Raw genomic sequence first — 12,281 nt, forward strand, 5'->3', positions numbered from 1 at the left:
GATGTTATGGTGCTGGGTGCAGGTGGGAACCTGACATTTGCAGTCTGGTTTTGGTCTAAGAGCTTCCATCTGGCATCCACAGGGCATGCTGGTAAGCAAGTACAGGCAAAATCATGGCATCATAGAATGGTTTTGGTTGGAAGGGACCTTAAAGATCATCTATTTCCAGCAGCCCTGCCAGGGACAGGAACACCCTCCACTAGACCAGGTTGCTCAAAGCCCGATCCAGCCTGGCCTTGAGCACTGCCAGGGATGGAGCATTCACAACTTCCTTTGGCAACCTGCTCCAGTGCATCACCACCCTCACAGTAGAGAATTTCTTCTTTATATGTAACCTAAATCTCCCCTGTTTAAGTTTGAGCCCATTGCCCCGTGTCCTGTCACTACAGTCTCTGGTGAAGACAGCAAGCAGTTAATTTATGACAGGTTTGCAAACATTTGCGGGGGGGGGGGGGGGATATGCTGAGATAGGGACCCCCCTTTCGCGCATTCTCGGCGGGAGGTGGTGGGATGTTGATGATTTGCAAGCGTTGCTCCATAAGGATCCGATGCTGTGAACGCTCACCAATTCCTTCAAATCCGGGCGTGCCGCCTGCGTTCACCTCCTCCGCCCTCCTGCGGGGGCTCCACAACCCACTCCGGGGCTGCCGCAGAGGAGACCAGGCAGAGCCAGCCCCGCTCAGCCGGCGGAGGCCCTTCCCCGAGCTCCGCCCCAGCTCTCGGCGACAGCAGCAGGCAGGGAAGCGGGGGCTGCCATCCCCACGGAGCCGGGATGCTGTGAGCTGTAAGGACAGGGAGGAGAGGGGTAATTGCACCTGGGTGGGGTGGGAAGGGTAAATTGCCTCGGAGGGGCAGCGGACCGGTGCCTTCGCTTCGGATCCGGGAGACTGTCCCAGGCGCCGCGGAGCACTCACTCCCTGGGAGGCCGCGCTGCCCGCCGCAGCGGGTGCCTCCTGCCGGCTCCGGGGGACCGCGGCGGGATCGTGGTGGTCTCCCGGCGTATTTAGAAGTAGTGGGAAAGCAGCGGGTTTGCGTTTCTTTTACATGTGTGTACATATATATATATATATATATATATATGTATAAATTTTCGATTCCGAGGGTTATTTTGAGTCTGAAGAGCAAGCAGAGGGGAGAGTGAGAATGCCATCTCTCAACGAGATGTAGTAGTTTCAGCCCCTACTAAAGTTTCAGGTTTGTTTGTTGGGGCGTTGTTTTTTTTTTGGGGGGGTGGTGGTTTATTTTTGAGGAGGAGATGGACAAAACCTCAACTCAAGCTGATTCTTGGTTTGACCAGGTGGCTTGCAAATTAATTGTTCATGTAACTGTTTTGCCTTGAGGCTGTGTGCTAGTATTTCCTCTCAAATTAGCTGATTGCAGCTTAAGAATAGTTTAACTTTGGGGTAAAAACCAAGGGGTAGAAATACTGATGCTTTGCAGTGATGGTCTTCCTCCTGTCCGCATCTTTGTCTTCCCTTGAATATATGTGGCTTTGAAGATCTGTACAATTTACTTTGATGAAAGTCATTGGTTTCTTCCTCCACTGTACCGGCTCTCTGGTGTCTGTGCTGAGAACTAGAAATATGAGAACTGTGTAAAGCTTGGTCCTGGTTAAAATGCTTTGTGGCAAATGGTTTATTTTCATTAATGTAGCATCTAACTGGAAAATCTGTGAAAACTTCATCTGCGCATAGAATAGCTCTCCTTCTCCCCCCTCTCCTGCTGCTGCTGGAGTTGTGCTTGTGTTCTGGGTAGTACTCTCCCTATTTCTCACTGCTAGTTGTGATCTACAGCAGGAGTGTGCTGATCTTCTCCATGTAGGTTATTGCTATGCTGAGGAGCTGCCTCAGTCCCTCTTAGCCCATTAGCTGATACATTAAGTGGGCTACAACCTAACTAGAAGGGTCGTTTAGTGCTACATGTGCTTGTTGGCATGATGGAGTGAACTGATTACTTGTCAGCATGGTCCCAAGCTGCACACAGTTCAGCCTGCTCTCTGTTATGGCTTTTAACTTTTTCAAGTTAGAAACATTTTGTTTCAGTGTCAAATTTGGTATTTCTGAGCCAGCAGTGAAATTCACAGTAACTTGCACAGCTACCAAGTCATGAAATACAAAGCCCTGGCAAACAAGATTTTGAAGAGTTAGTTTCTTTTTGGACATGAATACTTAATTTGTGGGGAGATTATGCTGTTTGAAATATTCTTTTGGTTTCCACTAACTGAAGAAGAAGTCATGTATAGAGTGGAAGGAACTTAGATCTGCAGCAGCCTCATCTCATGTCCTAAAATGCAGCGTTGCTGATATCTGGAGGTGTGACCCTTATTCTGTGTCTGCTAGCCTCAAAGCAAGCTCTCTGGAAGATGAGAATATACAGCCTTTTGGCAAAGTATAAATTACTAAATGCAATTACACATATTGAAATATTGCACCAATGAAATGCTGTGATGTGGTATCCAAGGATGGTTTCCAAAAGATTATTTGCATGGTCATATTTCCAAGCTCAAGGGCTTGGAAAAAATCAATGAACATCCCTGAGGAAGCTGGAAAAGCAGGTTTAGGAGGAAGACCAGGGCATATATGCATATTCATGTTGTGTAAGTGTTCTGAAAAACATTCTTTGGATTTGCAACTTACCTATTTATATATCATGCTTTCTCGATTCAATCCCAGCAAAACATGCTGAGATTTTGACTTTTATGATGCATCGGTTGGAGAGCTCTGATGGGTAGCTGAGCCTCTCCTTGTCTTGTTCATTCTGTCTTAGCGGTAGTGCAACGGTGACATTGTCACACTGATAGCCTGCATCTTACTTTCCTCAGGCGTCTCCTGAGGTGATGCAGAAAGCTGCTAGGAGGAAGACCACAGAACACCTTGGAATGGAGAACAAGAGAAACGACCCGCAGTTTCGGAAACTTTCTCAAACACTGCTCCAACATCAGTCACTTTCACAGAAGAGGTATTTATAGCCAGATACTTGTAATAAAGCAGCAAAAACAAGGGTGAAATTTTAACTAACACCAGAGACAGCTGATGCAAAGTGACTCTTACGAGAGAAAAACAGTGCCTCTTTATAAAAGCAGTGCTGTCTACGTAATCAACAGAGATAGCTTGTCGCTGGAGGCTTAGTTCTGTGTAGCACCTCTCTTTTTCTTGCTTTTTGTGTAATGGATGTGACTGCTGTCATCTGAATTGTTTACAGCATGAAATACGTATTTTTTCTCATGGTCAGGTCTCTAGAGCCATCCCCAGTGCAGTGATAAGATGTGTCCAGTATATGTCATTATGAAAGATGGGGGATGAGTCACTTTCCTTATGGGCAGCAATGAGTAACTCCCTCTCCTTCAGGAGCAGTGGCATGGTGAAGCTACCATGCCAGCAGTTAGACACACAGGCAACTACTGCCTCAAATCAGCTCTCTGCTGACTTATGATGTAAAAACAGTTTATTAAAGTCACATGGTTAAAGGCTTTTACAGCTCATAAAGTAGGAAAGCTCATAAGAAGGTAATAAGAAGCTGAAGTGTTTAGTTTTCCACCAGTTTCCCCAAATTGTGCTGTTTCTGAAATGTAAATCATCAGATTCATATACAAGGTCTCAAAACTTAGAAGAGTCATCAGGATTAAGCTAAAAAAACCAAATACTTGCATGAGATTTTCTTAAAGAATAAGGCATAAGTATTTAAATTCATATATGTGCTATTTCTTTTAGTGTACATGTCTTGAAGTTTCATAGAAACCACTTGCTTTATTAATGACACTCTAGTAACCATTCAGAATTAGGGCTGGATGTTTGGGGCATTTTTTATATTGTTCTTGTCTTGTAAAAGTTCTGGGAATAACATGCATTATTTAATTTTGAAGTGTAGCTGAGTCTAAGTGAATATCTTAAAGAAAAAAAAACCCAGATTGCTACCTTTGCAATAAAAATTCCATTAGAACTGCATTTGAAGCTCTGATTTAAGCCAATCTGGTTTTGGTACAAAAAGGCAATGTCATGGGTGTAAAGGTGTTGTACTCTTCTTTCCAGGTGCTGGGTCACGTCTGTGGTCTTGACCCTGATTACCTGGGATTCTTTCCCAAAATTTTGAAGTGTTAGCTCATCAAAATAACATGATTTTAAATGAAAATACTCTAGGTCTGAGGAAATTTTTATAATTGCAGATCCAGGATCAAATTTTGGATGGATGAAAAGACCAATATGGTAGTTCATGTCCATAGTCAGGATTCTGGAACCCCAAATTTAAGACCAGGACAGCCAAACATGTTTCACAGAACAGTCCTAGTTGTTGCTTCTGCATTTCTGTGAAAAATTGGTATTTCAGGAGGGGAATAAATAACACTTCATGCCAGACTACTACAGATACTGTGGATAAATACTGATGGCAGTGACAGAAAGAAGAGTTTTCATCTTCCTGTCTTTTTTAGCACTTTGTTAGCAGCAGATTTTAGTCTGGTCATTATCTCAGTGGTTTGACCTTGAGAGACAGCGCTTATGAGTAGGGACAGGGATAGAACTGCAACTCTCCTGCTGAGAAAGAAATCTCTGCCTGATTGAAGCCCATGACAAAACTTCTGTCAACTTCAAAGGGGGAGGATTTCAAGCACAGCAACCTGAATGCATCTGAAATCCACTGCTGGGCAGTTTGAAAAGGTTAAGGTTTTTTTAAAAGATTATTAAGGAAGAGAAAAAGAGCAAATCATGACTAGCATAAAGAGGAAGTTGACAGTTAAGTCCACAGTTCATTGCTAGGTTTGTGTATTAAGGAAGCTGATTTTTGTGAAACCTGATATAAGCATTCACTTGACTTGGTTATTTCTGCTTAAAATGAGAGTGGGATTGTTTCTCCTTTGATTTGATGTTATGGAAACTCATACTTAAGATTTGATTGTCGCAAAAGCATCTGTAGCACTATTGTGGCTGTTTACTTAACTAGAGTAGTCAAACTCTCCCAGCAGTAGCACCTGCTAAAGTTTTAACTTAAATATCTCATAACTTCCAGTTTCCATGTGTTACTTGTTTGTGTTATGAAAAAAAACCAAACCAACAAGTCTTCAGCCAAAAGTTCTTAAAAACTCATTTTAAAACCTTTTCCAAAGGAGAGACTAAATGGGAATGGAAGTTTATAGATTTTTGGCATGAATTTAGTCCTCACTCAGCATATGCACAATATTTCATTTATAGCCTTGATATTTAAATCTAGTTTCTAAACTCAAGTGACATCTCATACTCTGACTCCAGTGCTCAATAACAGAAAAATAACCCCCTAAGATACCAATTTTGTTTCTCTTTAACATACTGGAGCAAACCCTATCAGATTTATGAAGATTGGGAAGTTCAAGGGGTCTGTTATGTTAAGGGAGCATAACCTCCTTCATAAAGCCACAAATGAGCTCATTAAATGAGACTCATTAAATGCCTTATGAGTCTCTAGGGAGCATACAAGCCCTGAAAGGCATCCCCTCTTCAAGAGCAAGATGGGAACTGGCCAGGGTGACAGATCTTGGGGCAGGCTTTTAAGGAGTGGAGAACAGGATGCCACAGGCTCTGCTGCAGGCTTGCATAGAATGGGAGCTTCAAAGTGCTGAAAAAACACAATTGGTTACTCTATCAAGGGCCTAATAAATTAGGTCTCAAGAGAGGGATGATGCTTAAAACAGATAAACAGAAGTACTGTGTTCCTCATCCTAGCTTCCTTAGCTTGTATTTTTGCCCACTTGCTTACATACCACGGTTGAGTAATAATTGCAAAGCAATAGGTATGATGAGGCTGATCTGCTATTCATGTCTTCACTGTCAAAACAAGCAAAACTGGACTCTTAAAATGAACCTCGAGTTTGTAACTATTTGTGCAAGAGCAGACTTGCATCGCTATTTTCCTTGTTGCTTCCCTGCTACTATTTTTCAGCTTCTTGTTGGTAAATCACTCTGTCAGCAAGAGGAGTAAATGGGAGACAGTATGTATGTAGCAGCAGATGGATGTAACTGGGTCCTGAAATTGATTTTATAACAAGGGTCCATCTGCCTGAATGCTGTAATTCAAAGATTACTTATCAGTTTTGATGTTTGGTGATAAAATACTTTCAGCCTTATGAAGTGACTGAAGTCTATATGCTGATGAAGACATTCGTTCATGAAGCTCACATGGGATGGTGGTGTGAAGTTTCAACTAATCTATGGCTTGGACCTAATTCAGTAAAGTAATTCGATTTGACCATGTGCTTAATTTTGTCATGATAAAGAGTAGCATACTTCAAATTCCTACATGCTTTCCTGAACAGAACTCTGTAATGACATGGTTTAACAAATAATGTGGAGAAAAGTTAGAAAATGTTTAGGTAGTGAAAGAAGATGAGATAAATGTGTGACCTGAAGCAAAATTCATAGTCAACCTTATGTATTTGCACCACAGAAAAAATATCTTTCCAAAGGATATCATAGGTGCCTATTTCTAGGAAGTAATTTAAAACATGAGCTTATAGCCTGCAAGGAAACTGGCTATAAGTGGTATATATTAGTGGCTATTCAACCATGGAAAGAGGGATTTGTGTTACTAATAGGATATATTTCTCCTGTTAGGAAAATACTGAGTATAGGGTATACAGAACTATGCCTGCTTCCCTCTTTCCTACTCTGGCTCTGTTTTCTGAGGGAAGAAGAGGAGGAATCATTAAAGTGGTGTAAATGTCTGTGTTTCTGAAGCTGCTCAGCATTCATTTTCAGCTGACTGAGCAGTAGTACTGCCCCAAAACATGATTTCCATCTACAGCACAATTTGAGATTCGAGTACGTATTTCTGTTGACAGAAAAGGAAAATAAAGTTGAGTTTTGATTCAAATAGTCATGAGTTTGAGAAGTGGCTTGGATTAGTTTCTCAGATTCAAAGAAGCAGTTTGCAGTATGTCACCAATAGCCAAGTTACTGTTTTTACTGATTTGTAACGTTACTTTTCCCCCTCTGCCTCCAGGTGTTAGTGCCTATTCTAAGCTATCAGAAAAAATGTACCTCCTGGCCAGGTTATGTTTCTCAAGATACGAAGCATCATGCGGAAATCATGAAAAGTACACCACAGATTGTGAAAGGACTAATGTCAGGAAGAACTCATGTTCCCATTTGCACATCTGCGGTAAAGCCTGACTTGTATCAGATATATGCTGAAAATAAATAAGGAAAGACTATTGTGTAACCTATACAACGCTGGAGGGAGGAAAAAAAGGGGCGAAAAGAGTGTAATCCTTTTGGTGATTTTTAGTCTCAGATGTAAACTGATAGTGAATTGCATTAATGAGAAAGTAATTAAATGTTTAGTGTTCCAAATATTTTTATTACCCATATTTTTTCCTAATCATTAAAAGTTGTATCAAAGTATTTTCTGTGCAATTATTAGATTCTAAACACCTTAGTTGCTTTGTCATACGAGAACAAGAATTTTCAGAAATTTATATTTTGGGCTTACAAATTTCAAAGGGAAGACTTCAGCTGGCCATTAAGTCACCAGAATTTGGAATCATGTGAAGCTCTGCTTCCAGAGTACAAAACAGGATTATTCTGTTGAGTTACCTTTTAATTGTGTTTCCAGTAGATTGCACTTCTCTGTTGTCTTGAGCATTTAATATCAACTGAACTCTTATCATAAAAGGCATCTTACTGTTTTTGATGAGATTGATGCCATCCTTTGAGATTAGTATTAAAAAGGAATGTGGCACTAATCACTGGGATGTGAATCTGTTACCTGTAGAGAAGCAATAATAAGAGCTATGTCCCAGGGAGCTCACAGTTCAAGTAAACCAAAGGCTTGATTTCAGTTTAGGGCAGAGTGTGAACAGAAATGATAGATAATAAATTGTTGGGTAAGAGAAGATTTGTCATCTCATCAGTAACAAATGCTTTGAAGGCTCTGTTCAGGGTCAGCTCCTTGCTCTATGTTATGGCAGTGAAACAGGTGTGCCAGGCAGAATAGTGGAAGTAAGCATGAAGCTAAAACTGAGATGAATTAGCTTAAATGAAAGGACTGAAGGGGGTAAGATAGAGTGTGAAAGGGAGAATGGAAACTTGAATGTTCCATTAATATTTTATTAAAATGCCTTGCTGTGTATTGTTATTTATTCTTTTTTATAAACACTGGCAAAGTGTATTAAAAATATAGTGCATAAAATCTATTATTTATGTTAACTATCAGCATTCATTCAAACACCAAATTACCACGTAACTTACTTATTAGAAAATTAAACAGTAAAATGCAGATTTTTCACCTCTGAGTTAATTGCAAGGAATCATTCCAAGATTCTGCTTTCAATAGTTTAAGAGAGGGTGTTTGGCCATGTGTTGATTAGTAAATACGTCTGGAAGTGTGACCTGCATCTTCATAAACAGCCTTTTTATCTCTGTCTTCAGGGTTTTTTCTTATGATTTTCCACTAGTCAGAACTAAATTCCAAGTTTCAGTGATGTTCATTCTTAAATGTAAGGGAGGAGGGGGAGGCAGAAGAAAACCTCTGTACTGTCACAATACACTTATTGATTTGAAATTCAGGGTTTTTTTTTGTATTTTGCAGACAAGATCCTAATTCCAGGGCAGTGCTACATGCCATTGAAACAACAGTTATTAGGTGGCTGTATCAGATTCATCACAGTGTGAATGGGGGTTCTGCTGAACCTTTCTGCACAGCCTTAGTACAGACCCACAAACTGAGCTGGACTTCTGGAAAGGAAGAAGAGACAACCTTTTATATGTAAATAAGCAAGTAAGTGATTTCAGGCTTTATTGTAAACATCAAAGAGAACTTTCTTTTGGTTTACCCTTCCTCATGCACTCTGAAATGAGATATCAAACTGACTTTTTTTGTTGTTCTATTTTTGCAAATAGCCTATATTGGTTTCCCAGAGTAATCAGACTTTGGCATAAGTTACCAAAGATAAACAGAGGTAAACATTAGAGGATACTGAAAGTGATGAAGGGCAATGTAGCTGTAAAGAATTCTGTTCTTGTCCATCTTTTCTAAATTTCTGCCCATGAAGTTTCTCAAACTTTGGAGAAAATGAGGCTGAGAACAGAATCTATATTCAGGAAACAATTATCACATTTGGCTATGAAAGTGATGTTATTGTTTATTATAATAATCATGGCTTATTACAAGTGAAATGGCTCTTTTTAATATAAAAAGTTATGCAAGGTTATTTACTTTTGAAATATGAAATCTTGTTGGTAGCTGTGTTTTTAATTCTCTGCTGCTTCTGTGCTTGTTATTAGCAACGTTGCAATGTTTTGATTGAATGTTACCAAGAGTCCAGTTCATTCATGACTAGGAAGCTTCTGGGGCCTTTCCATAGATTTCAGCTGGCATAGATCAGCCTTGATCTGCTAGAAGATGTAAAACACATTTGTTCATTAATTCTATGAGTGCAATTGTAAGTTGCTTGAGTTCTTCTTTCTACCCTTTATGTTCTTTTGACAGGCAGCCATGATCTTTAATTGCTTTCTTTTTCCTTTGTTATAGTTTCAGACTCTTGTTAAAAAAAAATTTAATAAGATCTTAATCTCCAAAGAAAGCAGCTATTATCTTGCTTTTCAGGACATTTTCAAGGAAGTAGAAGATAGTAAGTGTAGAGTGAATGAGATGTATATTTTGTCTGTGTGTAGGGGGGTGTGTGTGTGTGTGTGTGTGCGCTACAGTATAATATGTAATTTGTCTTGACATAACAGTGTAAAACATGGTGGTGAGATATACCAGGGCTGTAGGGGCACACAGCTCAGCAAGCTCCTTTGTGTGCTGCGCTGGCTCATTTTTTGTTGTTTGTTTTCTTTTTGTTTTGGTTTTGTTTGTTTGTTTAAACTTCATGTGGATACTTTCATGTCATGCAACCAGGTGAGAGATACAGCAGTAGCAAAGGCAATTAATGTGTGCATTTTTTCAGCACAATTTTCGGTACTTTAGCTGCAGTAAATCTGTAGATAGATAAATTCCACTGCTAAAAGAAATTAAATAAGTCAGTAATAAAGACATATTTAGCCAAGATACTGTAATATTCAGATAATATACTACTTTGTATATGAAATTAAACTTTCATGGAATGTAATAAAATGACAGATTTTATAATGTTATTCACTTTAAGAGACACCAGCTTTCTGAACAGCTTACAGGCAGAAGTATTCTCTTGCCTATTTTACTCATGGTTAAAGAACACCATTAAAGTTTTGAAATAAAATCTTACAGTACTCACATGTTTACATTTTTAGTTTTTAATCACAGTGTTAAAATTTTGGTTTCTTGGTGGAGGTGGTAATTTTGTATTAATGAACTGAAATACATTTAAACAGCTTTTCTGTTGATGTATGACTGAAAGAAAGGATTGAAACGTCTATAGTTCATTAGGTGCTTTTAGTTAGCAGTCTACCGTGACAGAGTGCAAAAACTTTCAGGTCTCTTCTGAGTTTTTGAGGCCAGAGATGTGTGGAGTACCTACCAGGCAATGGAAGGACATTCTTCTCTGGGACCTCGCCACTTGCAGTGGCTGGCGTTCCTCTAAAACTTTCATTTTAATTTTAATTTTCATTTAATTTTAATTTTTAATTTCAATTTTAATGAAAGTTTTGAACAATAAAAGAGAAGACTTTATCTGTGTTTAACAGAGACCAGACCAAACCAAACTGCTTGTACAAGTCAGAATCCTCCCCATTGCAGTCCAGAGCATGCCTGTTGTGCCTTCAGCTTAACGGCAAAACATCACAAGCTTCCACAGTCTATGAAAGGGAAAAAGTCGGTGTATGTTAAGCATCCTACTTGAAGCAGGCATGGAGCACTTCTCCCCTTTGCTGAAAAACACCAAGCCATTGAACACGACACTGAAAGGTGCAGTGGAGCAAGCACACAGCCCTTTACAAAATGGCAAGATACACTTGCCTCTTGGAGCCAGATTAGTCAGGAGTATTAGTTGATATAATTTGACCGTTTATGATCAGAACTGGCCTGCCCAACATACACCTGTTTAAAATTATTGCAGGCTTCAGACTTTTAAAAATTGCGTTCCAAGGTGAAATTTAACATTTCCTAGACTTAGGCATCTGCAGTCATTCCTGGTTATCCTCAGTCTGATTGGCAGTGTTGAGAGGAACAACAGTCTGATTATAGAACAATGTTAAGAATCCTAAATGAGAACCATCCTGGCCACCTGTGGTGGACCTCTGCATTTTCATGAGCAATCTTTAGCTGTAACATGCCCCTAAAACCTACATATCTTTCTATTTTAAAGGATGATTTTGCATTCCTTGTTGAGTCTAGGTTAGTTTAGAGGTGATAATCTCTTAGACTGTAGCATTTTTCCCCTTTATCTTTTTACAGAACTTTCAGAAGCTGAAATACTGATCTGTATCTGAGACCACTGGGAAAATACATTGAGCTCTTTTGGGAGATGGGAATCTCCAAAGATCCATAATTTAATTCCAAGGTTGTATATTTCACCAGTAAATCTTTTCAAAGAAGAAACTGAAGTAGTATTGGAGTGTGTAAAAATTGCTAAACCTACCTGAAAAAGCTGTAAGGGTTCATTCTTTAGTTACAGAAACAGTTTGGAGAATTACTTCACATATAGCAAAGAAATTTAACCGTGGGATTTCAGATGTGAGATGTTGTTTCCCAGATTTGATATGTTCCTCAACTGCTTACTGAATATAGAGGTATTACTTATCATCTGTGCATCCTAAATCCAGCACTTCCTACTGATTTGAAAGTTGCTTGACTAAAGTGCTATACTTTTTTACAATCCATGTCTGAGACTTTCTCCTGAGCATGATGCGTGCCTCTGTTTTTTTTTTCCTAAGAATTGAGAAGGAGTTCTCTGTTTACAGCTAGAAAAAATGTGGTGTTTCAGGCTAGTCTTTGTGTGAGACAGAGTACTTTTCATCTCCCTTTTAAATCTGTGCCAACAAGCAAGTGAAGATGAAAAATCTGAGGTCAGGAAAGGAGTGTAGGATATTTTTCTAATACTGTGGTTGAGGTAGTTGCATAGGATGGAAGCAGTCATAGGTTCTTCTTCCAGCTCCTGGAGCCCTTTTTTATGCTTTCCTGAGACTGGAAGCAGTTGCAGTAGGACTCTAGACTTGCTGCTGATTAGAGTGCCCTTCTGGGAAGTGGGAGGTTCACTTCTGGGGTCTGAGTTGGAAAATCATGTACTTTGCAAATTATTTAGCTAGTACGTCTCTACCCCGTCCCTTTGAAAACTATCAGAGAGTAAGAAATCCAGTCTTAGTGTCTGACAGTGCCTACCAGGGTGATCTCTGAAAGGG

The 12,281-nt window shown here is 39.6% G+C and overlaps 1 long non-coding RNA gene across 1 annotated transcript; it reads left to right on the forward strand.

The window, feature by feature from the left end:
• Positions 1-643: 643 nt before the first annotated feature.
• On the forward strand, positions 644-8,733 carry LOC136007867 (uncharacterized). Its single transcript, XR_010609882.1, has 4 exons — positions 644-784; positions 2,822-2,958; positions 6,967-7,125; positions 8,554-8,733. It is a non-coding gene; the product is annotated as an uncharacterized LOC136007867 (long non-coding RNA).
• The last annotated feature ends 3,548 nt before the right edge of the window (positions 8,734-12,281 follow it).

This window comes from Lathamus discolor, chromosome 2 (genome assembly GCF_037157495.1).
Source record: "Lathamus discolor isolate bLatDis1 chromosome 2, bLatDis1.hap1, whole genome shotgun sequence".
Classification (NCBI taxonomy): domain Eukaryota; kingdom Metazoa; phylum Chordata; class Aves; order Psittaciformes; family Psittacidae; genus Lathamus; species Lathamus discolor.